The sequence below is a fragment of the Carassius gibelio genome, chromosome B20, assembly GCF_023724105.1.
Source record: "Carassius gibelio isolate Cgi1373 ecotype wild population from Czech Republic chromosome B20, carGib1.2-hapl.c, whole genome shotgun sequence".
NCBI lineage: Eukaryota > Metazoa > Chordata > Actinopteri > Cypriniformes > Cyprinidae > Carassius > Carassius gibelio.
In genome coordinates this window covers 17,373,705-17,390,373 of record NC_068415.1, presented here as the reverse complement: position 1 = coordinate 17,390,373, position 16,669 = coordinate 17,373,705, and positions in this window count along the sequence as shown.

Sequence of the window (16,669 nt, the reverse complement as noted above, 5' to 3'; positions counted from 1 at the left end):
AGCAGGTTTCTGGGTCCAAATTGGTTTTAAAAGTATATAAATGTAATTAGACTTTGTTAATTAGCTGTTAACTTCATTTGAAAGGTATTGCATGGATTACCTCACAAGAACTATAATCTGGCACTTTTTTGTAAGACATAAATGTTGTGAGCCATTGAAATCAAACACAGACATATGCTATACTAAATACGCTTCTAACGTTTGCTTCAGCAGAAAATATAGCATCAGATGTTTTTCTAAAAGTACCTACATTTTTTTTTTTTTCTTTCTTCAAACTCTATGTGGGGATGCATATGTGTAATGTTCTTTCCATTAAACCACCAAAACAAAAACATAAGGGATAAATCACAGTGTGCTTCATAAATGTAACAGGTGCAGATTTACAGAGAGACAGTGACTGTCTCATCTCATGTGCAATGCTGTGACACAATGCCCTGCGGCGTTCCATGCAAATACACAGAAGAAAAACAGCTATATTCATGCAGCTAAATGTAAATATTTACTGCTGGTACATTTGGCAGTTATGGCAAAAAAAAAGTTAACTTTGTACTTATTTCAAGTGACTAAACACATTACACTAAATACTGTTCATATTTATCTTTAATTGCATAAGGATGTGTTCCATAGAAAGCCAGTTCTTACAAACAAAAGCAGGTGCATGATGTTGTCGCTAGACTGATTCTCACACTTCCGGGCCGAGTTTAAGAGCTTTTGTTTAAGGGTTGACAGTGAAGTAGCGCTTAAAAGAAAGAAAAGGGTAATTTGTTTACACAGTAATACACACATACGTGTTAGGACAGATACACATCTATTTTATTTTCATTTGTGATGTTGGAAATGGTTCTCACGTCTTTCTAAGTGCAGGGCTAGGTTTGAGTGCTTTGATTAAGGTTTGACAGTGTGATATTCTTTTGATTATGGAGACAGCATGAAGGGGTTTATTCTGCTTCCAGAGATGAAAATTAACTGTCAACATCCATTAGAAGTACTTTGAAAGGACTGCCCTGAAAAGTACTTACTTCAATTGTCTTCCATCTCATTAAAATAAAAACGGGAGAGATGCTGAAGAGACTTTCGTTTGCTTATTTATATGTGCAAAATCAGCAAATCTTCTCTTGATTGTGTTGCTCTGGACTGAGAACATTGCAGACACATTTTTTTTTTTCACTCAGCTCTATATACTAGAGCTGATTCATTTATTTATTAGAATATCTTGTTTAATCACTTTGAAGATCAACAGTAAGGTTTCTCTCTATGATATTTGTCTATGTTTCTGCATTGGTCATACAACATGACACCGATTCGTTGGACAAATGTTTTTCAGATATTAGTAAGCTCTGGAGTAGTTTTGTTACTTCTTTTTTGGTGCCAAACTAAAGCCAGATTTTTTATTGTTTTATTTATTTTTTATTATTCTTTTAATGTGTTTAATATAAAAATGAAGGTTACATTAGAAATTATAATACATTTTCATCATAGAAGAGTATTCTACTTATTTTCCTACAGTGGTTGGTGATTTTTCTCTCTCTCTCTTTTTTTTTGGGTAAACCAACCCTTAAACGTCACTTTAATCGTATCAGGATATTTGTTTTTCAAGCATCAGTTACATAGACCCAGTCATGCGATTCTTAGCGTGTCTTAATCTGTAGTTTGCATGATGTATGAACGATCTCAAAACATCCTGTGTGTTTCTGACACTCAGTGTGCAATCTCACACACCCGAGATCCATCTCATCATTGCTGCCTGCTTCTAGAAATACAGAAAAGTAAATAGTGTGATATATCAGTTGCACATCTGTTGGCATGAGGATTCCTCTCTCACCGGTGAATCGCAGATCGCGTGGAACTCACCGCATGTAAATGAGACATCACAATGCCGCTTACCAGGAGAAAGCTGTCAGCCATGATTACCAGTCACCTTGAAATGATAATTATCTTCCATTTGCTGGGTGTTATCTGTAAGCAAGATAGACAGGTCAGGGCTTGGAATGGATGTTCAGGACTTCTCTCCTTATTCAATATTTACCTGGTCATTAAAGTTAGCTGGAGAGAATCGCAGCACTTTGCTTTGATTTAGTTGGTTATTATGCAAGACACTGATTAAAAGGGACAATAAAACTCGACTGATTTTTGAGATGCCATTGCAAAGTTTCATAGTGACAAGAAACACTCTTTGATCTGACTGATAAAGGGATGCTCTGTTCCTAAACCTAATGAGATGAGTGTGTAGGCAGAGTTTTAACGCATTATTGTCGCGTTCCTGAAGTGAAAACTGTTTCAAAAGATTTTGAAAACTTAATTAAGATAACTTAAATGGATAGTTCACACATTTACTCATGTCATTCCAAGACTTATTTTCTTCTGTGGACCATTCAATGAATTTGTTTTGAGAAAAAAAAAAAAAAAAAAAAATGTGTCTATACAATGGAAGCCAATGGTTAGCCACCTTCAAAACACAGATTTTTATGTTTCCAGAGTTTTATAAGGACTTAAAGGGTTACTTCACCCAAAAATGAAAATTATGTCATTAATGACTCAGTAGGCACTGTAGGCATGCAGTGTAGCAATGATCCAGTGTATTCGGTCCTCTGGTTGGACAGGATACATGTTGATAAAAATTAGGCATAACTTGCCTGTGGTTGGCTTTGTTAAAGTCCCCAGCGATGATAATAGCAGCGTCAGGATGTTTGTTGATGTTGCCGCTGAGCACATCGTAAAGCTCAGACAAAGCCAAACTGGTTTCTGCTTGTGGTGGGATGTAAACAGCAGTAACGATGATTGATGAAAACTTTCGGGGCAGATAGAATGGGCGGCAGATAATGGATAAATGTTCCTGATGAGGCAAGCAGGAGTGCGACAGAGTGGAGATATTCCTGGTGTCACACCATTTCTTGTTAATCATGAAACACACTCCTCCACCTTTGGATTTGCCGGCCTCGGCTGTCCTGTCCATCCGTAAAACAGAGAGGTTTTCAGACGGCGTTACAGCAGCGTCCAGGACCAAGGGCATGAGCCATGTTTCCGACAAACAAAGGATGGAGAATGGACACTGGCGAGCAGAATGTTCGGTAGAGGAGGACTGTGAGCTCTTTTCATGGGCGTAGGTTTAGGGGAGGACGCTAGGTACTAGTCCCTGTCAATATTGACGACGACGACGGTAAGTTACAAGGGCTGTCTCTCTGCCACATACAAAGGCCAGAGTAAAAACATTTTAATATTATGGGTTTTGTTTTGCCCCTTTTTGTACTTTGTAGATGCCACCCAAGAAGAAGAAAGGGGACATAAGAAGCTTTTTCATAAAGCAGAGTCAGAGTGTAAGTAGGCAAAATAACTAGCTAGCCACAAAAAAAACTAGCAGTAGTGACTGACCATGCTTTCAAATGCATATTCTGTGGAAAATAGTATTAACTGGTGATAGTATTACCCAGACATTACATGGGGGTGTCCCCACCAAAGCTGAGACCAAACCTACGCCCATGGCTCTTTTCCTCAGTCTGTTGCGAATCCCAGCGTGTTTCCTGCAGTGTTTCTTGATCCATCGCCTCGGGTGATTGTTCATCTCTGCTTTCCGGAGAATCTCCGATGGCCATGATAGGTTGGAGGATAAAGTGTCCTGAAACAGGTCAGTGAAGCGGTGTCCAATGTCCAAAAGTGTTTCTTTGTCGTAAATGATCAGTGCAGAGGTTATGTGTGTAAAAAGAGAAAGCAAACGTAGGTAAAAAAGTAAATAAAAACACAATCAAAGTGGAGCGACCTGGACGGCGACCAGACTCTGTGCCATCTTAGCTGATGATACTGCACATGTGTGATTCAGCGTGAAGCAGGCTGACACACAGAGCGTCTGAACTGAACTGGTTCTTTTGGTGATTGATTCTGAACTGATTCTGTGCTAGTGTTATGAGCACGGGTAAACCGAAGGCTTGAATCAAGGGCAATCGTCACCAATGACGTCACCAATGACGTCATTACATAGAGTGCAAAAGACTTTTATTTCATTCTTTCATAGCTAAATTTATATATATTTTCATCTGTGTTGTGTTCTTTAATAATTACGCTCTCCATGGAGCAGACCTGACTCACTGCTGGTTATATATGCTCTATATAATTGTGAATGTGACAAATAATAATCTTGAATCTTGAATATTAAATCTTGAGTCTTGAATCTTGAATCTTGAATCTTGAATCTTGAATCTTGAATCCTCGGTTCTCAAATTGGATGCGTCCAACAGAAACGGTTCTCGGTTCAGTGTACTGGTGATCCGAAAACCGATGAAACTGGTTCTTGACTCGAGAACGAGTCACTCTTTCGTTCGTTATCTGGCTCGGCTCGGTGTTCATCTTCAGTTCTCTCTTCACAGCAGTTCAGCCAGTGAACTGTTTGAGTAAATGAATTACTCCGGGATATTGGTTTATTTTAACTCAGAGGGAGTGTCAGCCACATTAAAAAAGTTAACAGCTTAAGTAATTTGTGGATTAATGCGTATTGGAGATGCGAACCGTTTAAAGTGATTCAGTTCGATTTGGTGAACTGGTTCAAGAAGAACCGGTTAAATCGAATGATTCGTTCACGAACCGGACATTACTACACTGCAGTGTTGTGAACGCACTCACAACAGACCCGGAAGAGAAGATAATGCTGAATAAAGTCATAGTTTTTGCTATTTTTAGACCAAAATGTATTTTCGATGCTTCAACACATTCTAACTGACCCTCTGATGTCACATGGACTACTTTGATTATGATTTTCTTACCTTTCTGGACATGGACAGTATACCAAATATGGATTTTTAATGGAGGGACTGAGAGCTCTCGGACTAAATCTAAAATATCTTAAACTGTGTTCCGAAGATAAACGGAGGTCTTATGGGTTTGGAACGAAATGAGGGTGAGTTATTAATGACATAATTTTCCTTTTTGGGTGAACTAACCCTTTAAGGGTAACAATTTATTTATTCATTTGATGAACTATCCAGGCAGATAAAAATATCATGTTTAAGTATATAAAAACAGATGTACAAATATATTTGTTTTATTTCTGCTTCTTGTCTCGGAAATAAATAATGATTAACAATAAAAAAATATATATATATAATTAACTTTTAGATTATGCAAACTATGCATCAAAAGTGTAAGCTGTAGCCTTATACCCCTGTTTTCTGTGTTCTTATGGGAATTGTTGTACATTATCCCATAGAGACCAACTAAATTGTGATGCTTTAACCTTATGCTAAAGACTTTAACCAGTTAATAGAAAACAGTGAATATTAAAATGTGAAAAAACAAAAAACAGTCATAAGGGTAATTTTATATTTTTTTTTTACCCTGAATAAATAAATACATTTTCCATTGATGTATGATTTGTTAAGATATAACTATAATTGGTCGAGATACAACTATTTGAAAATCTGGAATCTGAAATGAATGCTTTATATTATATATATATATATATATATATATATATATATATATATATATATATATATATATATATATATATATATGAGTCAAACTGTATTGAAATCAATTGTAAGATTTATCTCCCCTGCAAAGTACTATTTGTAAGACACATTTAATCGCTGCTTATGTGCAAATCAGTCATCTCAGGTCATGATGGTTAAGATGCTGCCTTAGAAGGCAGTATGTGGGCAGTGAGACAATTTACTAGATTATGCAAAAGAACTAGATCAAAAGAGGATTTCATGCTCTGATTCTAATTATTAAATGCAAATCTAAATGTCTGAAGTCTTCATCTGACACTTCTAATTGTGGAGATATGAAGTGCAGTTCTTCAGACTGCTGAGTGTTTCTTTCTTTTGGTATCCTATATAAACTCCACACTGAGATAAACTCCTTTTCTTATCCACTGACTGAACGCATGCCTAGATGATCTCTCTCAACACACACACACACACACAGGACATGATGAGTGTGTCAGCTAATGCTTTTGTTTCAGATGAGAGCTGTAATCAAATGTGACAGGCTGTGTGTAGGGGGGATGTGTCGATGGCTAATTGCAGGGCTTGTTTAGTGAATAGGCTCATTGATAGACATCCGCAGGTCTGCATAATGTCATGTAAATGGGGCATGATGGTGTCTTAACCTCGTTTAACCATCCCTGCTCATCTGTAGGGTCTCTATCCCCCGATCTGTCCCCCTTCTCTCCATCGCTCAGCGCTGCAAGGCCATATGATTTAATTCAGATGCTGAATGTCAGAGAGCTTCTGGATCCAGTTCTCTAATTGCTGATTAGTTGTGAGAGGTCCAGGAGTTTACAGAGCATGCTGAAATTTGTGAACGAGTTGGCAAATCTCTTCAAAGCAGCTTGGTGTTGCTTTTGTTTTGCGCTGTAAGTAATAAACACCTTGGTTAACAGAGTTTAATTTGTCGAGGATATTTGAAACGGTTGTCGCTGCATGAATCACAATTCAGAGTATTCACACTGTATCGGAGGTCAATGTGCTCTCACTGGAAGCCGTTAGTTCTTGTTCAAGTACTTGTGATGCTGTAGGGCATGAGTGAAGATATAAAGGTCTGGCATTTTTAATCAAAATACTTTATTGGTGCTGATCTCAACTGTAGTGTCATTCACATCTAAAGCACAATATGTTCACAAGCTTTGACAAGTCTTTCAAGGCCAAGTCTTTCAAGTCATGTCTTGAATACGTTTTGTTAACAATTCTGCCGTATTTGCTGTTGGTTCGTTTTAAAATTCTGTTTCAGGCCAATTAATTTTGAATAGTTTATTATGATGTATAATATAGGAATGTACTTATATATACAAAAGCTTGAGGTCACCAAGATATTTATTTTTATAAATTCATACTTGTATTCAGCAAGGATGATTAAAGTTTAATTCTATCCATCAAAGAATTCGATTTTTTATTTTTATTTTTTACAAAAATTTGTTTCATATCATATATACACACATTGTGCTGGGTAGTAACTGATTACATGTAAACTGATTGATGTAATCAGATTCCAAAATCACTACTTGTAATTAGATTATATTACATTTTAAAAGCTTTTGTCTTTGGGAGGCTTTTGTTTTTCAAACACATTAAAGTGCACAAAATTCACATTATTTCTTGTTTACATGTAATGCAGGAATTCACAAACTTTTTTGTCAGCTGAACTCATTTCACTTTAAAGTAATAAGTTAATAAAATATTTATGTGTTCATGGTTCTCTGACATTGGTTAATTGTCATATGACATGTAGTTAACCTTTAGGAAACCTTGAAGTGATGTTTAATGCATTTCATGTTGTTAATAACAACCAGTGGAATACATTTTCAGTTTCTTTGTATTTTTATCACAATATGGTCGTTTTTTTTTTATCCAATTTAAATTGATGAAATAAATGTGTTAGGTCCCAAGTAATCTAAAATAATTCAAACTTAGTCTGATTATATTACCTAAAATACATACTGTAATGGTTTACATTTCTAAAAAAAAAAAAAATAGTGGAAGCAGTAACAGTCTAACAGACTACAGTTTGTAAGTGTGTGTGTGTGTGTGTGTGTGTGTGTGTGTGTGTGTTTCTAAAGATTCATGACACTGAATACTGTATATCAGAGTTTGAGGTTGGAATGAGTTCTATGTTTTTGAAAAAAGTATATTATGCTCATCATCACTTCAAGTTTTTTTAATCATAAATACAGTAAATACAGTAATATAGTGAGATATTATTATAATTAAAAAACTTTATATAAAAACGCTATTTAAATATATTTAAATTTTCAATTCAATATATTTTTAAATGTAATCTATTCATTTGAAGTTACTGTGTGTATTGTGTCTTTCTGTGATGTTGACTTGTTTTCTGCATGTCCTCCAATGATATGATTATTGACAGTTATTTGAGTAATTATGTCCTTTTATGAAGTATTTTTAATAAAGAATTTTTTTTCACAACATTCCTACAGTATGATTAGCAAAGGATTAGCAATCAACAGTTTTAAACCTTTTCCCCTCTCAAACACTTTAATTAAATTTAATTTAAAGACCCTTTAATAATACAGGTAATTTAAATGAAGAGTTCAAATCAAAAATGAAAATGTCAGTATTTACTCACATTCATTATTCCAAACCTGTAAGACTTACTTTCTTCTGCACAACACACACACACACACACACACACACACATAGAGGGAGAGAGAGAGAGAAAGAGAGATTTTGAGGAATGTTCATAAACCAAACTGTTTTGGTGTCCATTGACTTTCACTATATGGACCAAAACATTTCCCAAAATATCGTCTTTCATGTGAATTATGACATGATTTTATTTAGTTTTATTTTATTTTATTTATTTCTCTTTTGTTTTGGGGGGGTGGGTGAACTATTCTTTTTATGATGAATAAGTCATTTAAAGTCAATTATAGATGTTGATTCTTTTGTATATTGATTTGACTCTGTTTTGTATTGTCAAAGAATCATCAAAAACTCATCTAAATTGTTGACCTTGTATTTTTCAAAATGAGTGTGAGCATTTGTAGTCTGTCAGCATAGTTCAGGATAGACCGCCAGGGTGAGGAACCAATCAATGACTGTGCCTCATCAGAGAGGTCAAAGAGGTGGGCATGGGTCCCGTCAAAACCATCTGATAAACAGAAACCTTCCCATGGCAGACAAAACCAGATATATTGAAGCAATTAAAAAGCAGTAGGAAATGCAGTGCCCACGACGAGTAATTTGTTTAATGGTCTGAAAATGATCTACTTTTGCCCACTGCTTTCAGCTGGTACATCATTAACATTTTACACAGTTGTATGCTCTTTTTTTTTGCAGCTCAGGGTGATAAAACTTTTCGGTTAGCTTGATGATTTCGAGTTTCCGCCTTTTATATGGGAGAAATTGGTTAATACAAAATAATGGTGATTTCATTATCATTATTTATTTTTATTTTGTTCAATAATTTGAATAATAATCACAATAAAAAATCAATGGTTTGATTTCTCAGCACTGCCAATCAAAATCACTGTCATTCTAGAATTAAACTCTATTATTGGATTATTCTTTAACATAATTTTCAGATGTACTGTAGCTAAGTCATCGGTAACACTTTATAATAACTGCACACTATTAATTAATTAAGCATTAGTAAACAGATAATTCATAATTTATAAAGCATCAATAGACAGTAATAAGCAGTTTATAAATACAGATATAAATGCTTTATTCTTGATTTAAAAGCATATATATAATGTGTTTAATAATTGTATTTTCATACTTTATTCATGATCAATTTATCATTTCTCAATGAAGTATAGCATTATTTACAAACCAGTTATTTAGGAGTTGCCAGTGATTCATAAGATCACAAGAAATGTAAGAAATTCAGGTAGTTATAAAGAATTTAGTAGTTATGCCTTGTAAAGCATTTATAAAGGACATTTAAAGGCTCAGTTATCTTCTAAACAAAAAACGAAAAAAAAAAAAAAAACACAGTGATACAGAACATAGAAATATAAACAGCCTTTAAATCTCATTTGTAAAAGCTTTATAAGGCATAAATAGTCCTCACTTTAGATGAGCTCACAAAAATAGTTAACTAACAACTATAGTATGCTTTATAACTACCTGAATTAACCCTGAATTACAGTAGAAATACATGTTAATAAACCATTTATTTACACTATAAGTAACTATTACTATATGTCTGAATAAAAAGATGTATGAATTCACATTTAAATAGTTTATAAATCATTTACTTACAATTTCTAAGTGATCTTATGAACCACTGACAACTCCTTAATAACTGGTGTGTAAATAATAAATAATAAAGTAAAGTATGAAAAAACAATTATTAAATACATTATAGTTATGCTTTTAAATCAGGTATAAAGCGTTATATCTGTATTCATAAACTGCTTATAAATGTCTATTGATGCTTTATAAATGATGAATTAACTGTTTCCTAATGCTTAACTAATGATTAATAGCATGCAGTTATTATAAAGTGTTACCTCTGTGCTTGCATAACTAAAAGTCTCAAGATGGCCACCAGTTTATCTGACTTCCCTTGAAGGGATTTCACTTTTCTTATTAGTTAGTAAGTAATTATGGCTGAAATGTTGAGTATGGGCCAATAACGCGTTATGCTCATGATGGAGTGGCATCGAAGTGATCATGGAGTGAGAAAGAACACAGATACAAAGGCTCCCCGCTTCTGGCAAAATCACACATACTCTGCTTCCAAACAGCTTGTTTGTTCTCTTCCGGATCACTCTAGTCAGACAGTAATTATTAGTTCTTGTTTATTTAGTCGAGAGTTTAATATAAATGTCAATTTATTATTGTGTCTGTGATTCAGTAGTCAGACAGCAGGGGAATTACTGCTGGGTAAGCAGGGTGAAATAGGGCCGCCAGGGGTGTCATCTGATACTGACTGATGACTCAGACACACACACACACACACACACACACACACACTTGCTCACATGTTTGTGCGGAGTTATTTCCAGTGTTTTATTTGGTCATGGTTTTATCTTTCAATTACTCTCCTCTAAACAATAAAACTGCAGGATGGCACAGTGTCCAGTCATAGGTCACCTGAGTCATACAGACACTGTGTATCCACACACACACACACACACACACACACACAATTTCCCATGAGTCAATGAGATTTATGCCCTGTTCGGCCCTAAGTAAGGCAGCTGGATGCCCCATGGCCTTCTGGATAAAATGAAAAGTCTCTGGGAGATAAATTATCAGCGGCCTGGCTGATTTGGCCGTCGTGCTTGGCCACTCAGACTAGCTGCTGTTTATAATTGATTAGCCTCCCACAATGTTTTTTCATTTAGCGACCTTTGTGAAACACGGTCACGGTCGTAAAGCCCCGAAACCTCCCTCCCTCCCCCTCCATGAACACGTCCTCAACCGACAGCGACGAACAAAGGCAAAACAAGACGGAGGATGACAAAAAGGACACTATAGGGCACCTGATCAGAAGATCTAAATCACTTACAACAGCACTTTGTCCACTTTGTGCTGCTGTATCTGATGGTGGATCAGCGTAAAATCCCAAAGAAAAGTCAAGCGTCAACAGGTGCTGTACGATCGTACAAGTCATGAGGATTTTCGAGATAAGTACATCCCCTAAGCCTGTTCGCCGCTTTTCAAATTGTAAGAAATGGCGATATGTTAGATTTCCAGCTCAAAGACTTTGGCACATGGCGCCGTCCTTGACACTAATTACCCAGCAGCCGGGTAGGACCTATATATCACCATGTTTACACTTGCGGTATCGATCTTGATGTAATGGGCCAGAGATTTCTGCCTGTCAAATCTCCCTCGCCCCATCCTCATGCCTAACTCTCATTTCTTGAGTGTAGAGAAGGGTAGATGTGGGAGGTCATCTTCTCATCTCCCATAAGACATTTTTTTCTGCATTTCACTGTCTCTCTCTCTCTCTCTGTGTGTGTGTGTGTGTGTGTGTCTTGTCCTTAGCTGAAAACTCAGTAATTAGATAGTGATGGGTCTCTAATGGATTTGACTTAGTGCATTAAGGTGCAGACGCAGTCCCTGAGGAACATGCCCACAGCAATACAATCACATCAAACAACAACAGTGACTCCGTAGAAAGAAAGACCAGCTTAAAAAGTAGTTGCCAAGGGCAGCCGCCGACAATGAAAAGCTGAATAGTGACAAGGAGAAACCCAAATTAAAACTAAATGAAAACACAACTGGAATTCAATTTGCCAAGACGTTTTTAATTACAGGATGCATCAGATGCGTTGATTTGATGTATGATCTGTGGAAATGTTTAAACTCACTTGGACTCCTACATTTTGATAGTATAAACAATAAATTTATGCAACGTCACATATGAATGCTAATTAAAGGGATGGATGAAAATTGTCATTGTTAACTCACCCTTCACTTGTTCCAAACCTGTACTTTCTTTCTTCTGCTTAACACAGAAGAAGGTATTTTAAAGAATGTTCTTTTATAGTATATAAAAAAATGGGGATCATTTCTTCTGTGTAGTAACTTTTGAACTCTAACCTTTAAGAAGAGGAAGAGACTTGTGTTGTGATTTAAGGAAGTATTTCATATAAGAAAACTCACGAGGAAACATGTCTATAGTGACTTTAATCACACACCACCAAATTGTCACTCTTGTTCCATATTTCAGAAGTCACTGTCTCACGGTACGTTATCCACAACTAAACTGAACTTATACAAAAAAATATATATATATATACAAATTATGTATGTTTTATTTTCTAAAATTAAATTATACAACCAACCAAAATGACAACAGCACAGTGAAAGTAGAATGCACTTGGTAGAAGTCAATGAAAATCATCCATATTCAAATCTCACACTTATTTAAAAATGTAAAGGTTGCTACCTTAAGAAAAATTATGATTGGAAATATCTTGTATATCTAATGACGGTTGCTCAAAAATGTATGAGTGTTATAGTTATTGGATTAATTATTGCTAATAAAAAACATATTCCCCATAAAATAAAATAAAATGTTTTGTTGGAAACATTTCGATTAGGGAAAATCAGATGAAGTAAAAAAAAATAAAAAAATAAAAATGAAGAAAACCTGTACGAAGTAACACCTGGAATATTTCTTAATTGCCCTATTTTAGGACATGGCAAAAATGTCAACACCCACTCTTAACCAAAAGTGAAATCATTTATAATTCACACCTTTGTTGTTCAATTAATTACGATATTATAATAAAAGATAGCTAACTGTTATGATTTTCTTTGCACATTGTAGTTATTTTATTTAATATGATATGGACATGAAAATAGTGCATAGTATATATGTTGTGTTTGTGTACTTTATGTTAACCGCTGATAATGAAAAGATGAATAGTGCAAGGAGAAACCCAAATAAATAAAAAAAATATATAAATTAATTTATAAAACTAAATGGAAACACAACTGGAATTCAATTTGCCAGGACGTTTTTAATTGCATGATGCATTAGATGTGTTGATGTGATGTATGATCTGTGGAAATATTTAATTTCACTCCTATATTTTGATAGTATTAACACTAAATTTTATGCAACGTCACATATGAATGTTAATTAAAGGGATGGATGAAAATGCTGTCATTGTTTATTCACCCTTCACTTGTTCCAAACCTGTACTTTCTTTCTTCTGCTTAACACAGAAGAAGGTATGAACAAAAACATACATTTTTCTTCTGTGTAGTAACTTTTGAACTCTAACCTTTCAGAAGAGGAAGAGACTTGTGTTGTGATTTAAGGAAGTATTTTTATATAAGAAAACTCATGAGGAAACCTGTCTCTAGTGACTTTAATCACACACCACCAAAATGTCACTCTTGTTCCGTATTTCAGAAGTCACTGTCTTACTGTACATTATCCAGAAATAAACTGAAAATATACAAATATAATATTTAGGTAACTATTTCCTTACTACTCTATTATGTATGTTTTATTTTCTGACAAAGGCATTTTAATTAAAATCTAATTATGCAACCACCAAAATGACAAGAGTACAGTGAAAGTAGAATGCACTTGGTAGAAGTCACTGAAAATCATCCATATTAAAATCTCACACTTATTAAAAAATGTAAAGGTCGCTACCTTAAGAAAAATTATGATTAGAAATGTATTGATAATAAAAAACATATTCCCCATAAAATTTTTCAAAAAAATGTTTTGTTGGAAACATTTCGATTAGGGAAAATCTGATGAAAGAAAAAAACTATAATAAAAAATAAATAAATAAATAAATAAATAAAAAAAACAATACTAAGTAACACCTGGAATATTTCTTAATTGCCCTATTTTAGAACATGGCAAAAATGTCAACACCCACTCAATTTATAATTCACACCTTTGTTGTGCAATTAATTAAGATATTATAATAAAAGATAGCTAACTATTATGATTGTCTTTGCACATTGAAGTTATTTTATCGAATATGATATGGACATGAGGATATAGTACATGTTGTGGTAGTGTACTTTATGTTAGCCAAGCACCATCAGCTAATAATCAACTAATTACTGAAAATGTTGTGTTCCACTGTGATGGTTTTCTAAATGTTTTTCTATGTAAATGCGCATAACATGAGAATGTCTTTCAGATTTTTCATCATCTCACACATGAGCCCAGAGTTTTTAAGAAGTTCCACTTTTAAAAATGTATTTTGAGACCCTGAGTTATTTTCTATTCATCCTTGCTGCAGTACTGCAGGTTGGTACTATTGTAAAAACATCTTACCTTTAAACAGGAAAAATGTTTTGTGCGAACAGCTTAATACGATTTTTGATGTGCTGCAAAGCGTTTCAGTGAACCTCATATGCCTGGGGTGTGGGTTAGATGCAGTAAAAGTGAATTCTATATATTGTGTGTGCTAAAGTTCATCTGGAAAAAGAGAGCAAGACAGAACAATTAGTATCTCTCTAACATGAACACTTTGGCTAACTGAGTTGAGCTGATTTGTTCACTGCTTCACGTCTGCATGGATACCATCAGTGATGCCACTTTAGGTCATGATAGTCAGTCCAATTAACTCGGAGATTCAGTCAGTGGTTCAATGTCCGGTCGGGAATGTGTGCAAGCGTGTTTCCACAATCCACACTACTGTGTGTATGAGAATATGCTAATCTAAATAAGGAAATAGTCAAACGATGACATTTACTTTTGATAATTTCATCACTGTGTCTGCGTAAATCTCCCTCTCTCTCTGTTTTGGGGGATACACAGTAATGTGTTTACAATGCTGATAAAACTCTAACATACAATCACTTCTATGATCAGACATGTTCTGTGTCCGTTCATCTCTACAGTCACTGTCTCAGTAAAACTGTCTTTCTCTCTCATTACTGAGGCTTTTTTATGCTACATCGTTTTTCCTCACCAGGTCTTCCTCCTTCATGTTCTCAAGTCATATTCTCACTTGGGTCCGATGGCCTAAGAGCTTCTTCAGAGGTTCACTGAGGTCTGAACGGAGCTGTGAAAATCAAGGGCTCCGTCTCTCTAACACACACTCACACACACTTCAGGAACTGGAACAAGCTGAAAGAAATTCTTACATAAAAGCTGACATGAAGTCTCTCAAGCAAACCTTTCTGAGAAACAGAGAGGGCGGGAGCAAGAAAAAGAGAGAAAGACAAGGCAAACTGCAGACAGCAGAGCTGAGAGAACAGTGATGGTTTTTGACTGGTTAAACCGGTGATGTAATGGCCATGCGGCGGCCCTGTGGGGTCAGCAGAGAGCGTCCATTACGATTCGGTGGCATTAATGTGATAATCTGAAGCCTAATGAGAAACCGCCTCTGGGATGTTGTTTGAGAACAAGGGGTTAGGATGTCACCTTCAGTCTTTAGCCCTCTCCGCTCTACCCTTTCAATCTCCGCCGTTCTGTCTCTCTCTTTGTCTGTCTCTGAACTATGAGGTCAGTGCATTAGCCTTGCTGGAGGAGCTTTCGGGGGAGTGAAGTGTGCAATCCGTGTGTTTAGCCGGAGCGGATGACCCTCTACACACACCTGCGGCCCACACATAAAACATTGTGAAGAACAAAGTACATTCATTTTCTTTTCCTCTCTGCTCCTTTGAACTTAAAGGACAAACATTAAATAGCCAAAAAAATGTGGATGCCCTATTATAATTCTAATCTATCTATCCATCCATCCATCCATCCATCCATCCATCTATCCATCTATCTATCTATCTATCTATCTATCTATCTATCTATCTATCTATCTATCTATCTATCTATCTATCTATCTATCTATCTGTCTATCTGTCTGTCTGTCTGTCTGTCTGTCTGTCATTCTGTAATTCCATATGTTGTAATTCCACATGTTGTTCCAACTATCATACAAGGCTTTGCCTTTACAAACTTTTCTTTTCTATTAAAATTTCTAATAATTCTATTGCCTTACATTCATCTGCATCCAGTTTGCATCTTCTCAATTCAAATTACAATTTTTCTCAGTTGCTTTCATGGGGATCGCTAGGCCATTCTTAGGGGGGCTATAGACCCTCTAAAATGATTACTCAGCCCCCCTTAACTTTTGCAATTAGCTCCATAAACTGTACACAAGTTTGTGATCGCCTCTATCCCCTTTAAATTTCATATGAAAATGGCGGCAGATTTTGATCGGCTCCTCCCATATTTCAGCACATCCTTCATTCCTTATCGATAGATTGTTATAATATCTGCATCTGTGCAGTTCTTTGTCATAAATGCAGTTTACAAAACATCATGGGGGAGCAGTCGGTTTTCCATCTCCAGTAAAGTTTTCGTTGCGTTCACCGCTCATTGCACCACAGCTGTTTCTTCCAGTGGAAACAAAGCCCTTAACACGTACAAACACATACTATATAAAATAATCATGTTGCCATTGCTATTTGAAAATTGTAATTTTAATTTATAACATATTAATTACAGTGCATGTGGTAAATAGTTTTGCATACTTGAGCTAAAGAATGAGGGTTGTACAATAAATGCAAACAATAACATTTTGGTTTGAACAGTAAACAGGTGTGTGTATGTGTGTGTGTGTGTGTCAGAGAGAGAGAGAGATAAGGATTCAGGAAGGCTTATTCAGTACTCAAATGTTATACCTCTGCATACAGTATATCTCTGCAGTACAGTGGAATGCAATAAGTTACAAAACACAATAAGATGCAATACATTTTCGTCCCTGGTTGTGTTTTTT